The following is a 3256-nucleotide window of genomic DNA, read 5'->3' as shown; positions in this document are numbered from 1 at the left end:
TGAGGTGGAAAGTTCTGTAGATGTCTTCTAGGCCTGCTTGGTCAAGAGCTGAGTTTGAGTCCTGAACATCCTTGTTAATTTTCTGTCTCATTGATCTGTTTTATATTGATAATGGGGTATTAAAGTCTCTCACTATTACTGTGTGGGAGTGTAAGTCTCTTTGTAGGTCTCTAAGAACTCACTTTATAAATCTGGGTGCTCCTGTATTGGGTGCATATGTATTTTTTTTTTTTTTTCAAACAACCAGACACATGAAAGTTTTTAGTTTATTAAGCTTCTTGTGAAAAATCCACAACGGCCATAGATAACATCATTGCAGCACCTTTACTCCTTCGGCTTTTTGCCAGCGCCAACATTGGCCTTTGCAGTCCCCCTGACTTTCTTCATTCTGTTCTTGCGTTCCTTTCGTTGCTTTCTTGAGGTCTTTTTCTTCTCATACAGGCCATGTCTTGCAAGTCTATGTTTGGGTTCATTTTTCTTTGCATAATCCAGGGAATCATAAATCATGCCAAAGCCAGTTGTCTTGCCACCACCAAAATGAGTTCTGAATCCAAATACAAAGATGACATCCGGTGTGGTCTTGTACATTTTGGCTAGTTTTTCCCGAATTTCTGTCTTAGGCACTGTTGCCTTCCCGGGGTGAAGGACATCAATGACCATTTGTTTCCTCTGAAGCAGTCGGTCATGAACTTTCTAGTGCGGATAGTTACTGTGTTGTTCATGATGGCGGCCTATCCTTACACAGCCGGGGAGGAAAAAAAAAAACAAAAAACAAAAAACTGGGTACATATGTATTTAGGATAATTGGCTCTTCTTGTTGAATTGATCCCTTTCTCATAAGGTAATGCCCTTCTTTGTCATTTTTGATTCTTTTTGGTTTAAAGCCAGTTTTATCATTTATCAGAGACTAAGATTGCAACCCCTGCTTTTTTTTTTTTTTTTTTTTTTTTTTGCTTTCCCGTTGGTTGGTAAATATTTCTCCATCTCTTTATTTTGAGCCTATGTGTGTCATTGCATGTGAGATGGGTCGCCTGAACACAGCATGCTGATTTGTCTTAACTCTTTATCCAATATGCCAGTTTGTGTCTTTTAATCGAGGCATTTAATCGATTTACATTTAAAGTTTAATATTGTTATGTATGAATTCATCCTGTCATCATCATGCTAGCTGTTTATGTTGCATATAAGTTGGTTCAGTTTTTTCATCGTGTCATTGATCTTTTATTTTGGTATGTTTTTGCAGTGGTTGGTACTGGTTTTTCGCTTCCATATTGATTACTTTTTTTTCAGAAGCTCTTGTAAGGGAGATTGTTGGTGACAAAATCTTTCAGCATTTGCTTGTCTGTAAAAGATTTTATTTTTCCTTCACTTGTGAACCTTAGTTTGGTTGAATACGATTTCTGGATTAAAAATTGTTTTCTTTAAGAATATTGCATATTAGCACCCACTCTATTCTGGCTTGTAGGGTTTCTGCAAAGAGATCCACTGTTGGTCTAATGTGCTTCCCTTTGTGGGTAACCTGGCCTTCCTCTCTGGCTGCTCTTAACATTTTTCTTCTCATTTCAATTTTGGAGAATGTGACGATTATGTGTCTTGGGTTGTTTTTCTCGAGTCTTATCTTAGTGGTGTACTCTGTACTTTTTGAATTTGAATGTTGGCCTGTCTTGCTAGGTTGGGGAAGCTCTCCTGGATAATATCCTGAAGTGTGTTTTCCAACTTGGTTTCATTCTCCCTGTCACTTTCAGGTACACCAATCAATCATAGGTTTGATCTTTTCACATAGTCCCATACATCTAGAGTCTTTGTTTTTTCTTTTCATTATTTTTTCTATTATCTTGTCTTCAAGCTTTATTTCATTAAGTTTATCTTCAATCTCTGATATCCTTTCTTCTGCTTGATTGATTCGGCTATTCATACTTGTGTATGTGTCACAAAGTTCTTGTGCTGTGTTTTTCAGCTCCATCAGGCTATTTATGTTCTTCTCTAAACCGGTTATTCTAGTTAGCCGTTCCTGTAACCTTTTATCAAGGTTCTTAACTTCCTTGCATTGGGCTAGAACATGTTCCTTTAGCTTAGAAGAGTTTGTTATTACTCACTTTCTGAGGACTACTTCAGTAAATTAATCAAACTCATTCTGTGTTCTGTTTTCTTCCCTAGCTGGGGAGGAGTTGCAATCATTTGGAGGAGAAGAGGCATTATGGGTTTTGGAATTTACAGCATTTTTACACTGATTTTTCCTTATCTTTGTGCATTTATCTATTTTTGATCTTTGATGCTGATGGCCTTTGGATGTGGCTTTTCTGTGGGCATCCTTTTGGTTGATGTTGATATTATTGCTTTTATCTTGTTAGTTTTCCTTCTAACAGTTAGGCTTCTGTTCTGCAGGTCTGCTGGAGTTTGCTGGAGGCCCACTCCAGACCCTGTTTACCTGGGTATCACCAGCAGAGTCTGCAAAACAACAAAGATTGCTGCCTGCTCTTTCCTCTGGAAGCTTAGTCCCAGAAGGGCACTCACCTGATGCCAGCCAGAGCTCTCCTGTATGACAGGTCTGTCAAACCGTGCTGGCAGTTGTCTCCCACTGAGGAGGCACAGGGTTTAGGGACCTATTTGAGGAGGCAGTCTGTCTCTTAACAGAGCTCAAGTCCTGTGCTGGGAGATCAGCTGCTCTCTTCAGAGCTGGCAGGCAGGAAGGTTTAAGTCTGCTGAAGGTGTGCCCATAGTCACCCCTTCCCCCAGGTGCTCTGTCCCAGGGAGATGGAAGTTTTATCTATATGCTTCTGACTGGGGCTGCTGCCTTTCTTTCAGTGGTGCCCTGTGAGGAGGAATTTAGAGAGGCTGTCTGGCCCCAGACACTTTGCCATGCTGACAAGTTATCACTGTGAGGGAAAAATTTCCTATTGAAGCCTCAGAAATGGCAGATGCCTCTCTACCCACCAAATTTGATCATCCCAGGTTGACTTCAGACTGCTGTGCTGGCAGCGAGAATTTTAAGCCAATAGTTCTTAGCTTGATAGTCTCTGTGGGAGCAAGACCTGCTGATTGAGACCACTTGGATCCCTGGCTTCAGCCTCCTTTCCAAGGGAGTGAAAACAACTCGTGCAGCCAGCTTGGTGTTTGCTCGAATAGCCGCCAGTCTTGTGCTTCAAACCCAGGGTCCCAGTGGTGTAGGCACATGAGATAAGGCCCTGGTCTGTGGGTTAAAAAAAAAAAGGAAAAAGTGTAGTATCTGGGCCAGATAGCACAGTCCCTTATGACA

At 41.0% G+C, this 3256-nt stretch overlaps 1 pseudogene across 1 annotated transcript; it reads right to left on the bottom strand.

Annotated features, from left to right (window-relative positions):
• Window positions 1-242: 242 nt before the first annotated feature.
• LOC116535040 lies at window positions 243-759 on the bottom strand (annotated as a pseudogene). Its single transcript, XR_004262019.1, has one exon. The product of XR_004262019.1 is annotated as a 40S ribosomal protein S24 pseudogene (transcript).
• Between the last annotated feature and the right edge of the window lie 2497 nt (window positions 760-3256).

The sequence above is a fragment of the Sapajus apella genome, unplaced genomic scaffold (assembly GCF_009761245.1).
Source record: "Sapajus apella isolate SASKATOON/1434 unplaced genomic scaffold, GSC_monkey_1.0 scaffold91, whole genome shotgun sequence".
In the NCBI taxonomy this organism is placed as follows: domain Eukaryota; kingdom Metazoa; phylum Chordata; class Mammalia; order Primates; family Cebidae; genus Sapajus; species Sapajus apella.
Note: the sequence above shows the minus strand (reverse complement) of the source record. Positions and strands in the feature narration are given on the sequence as shown.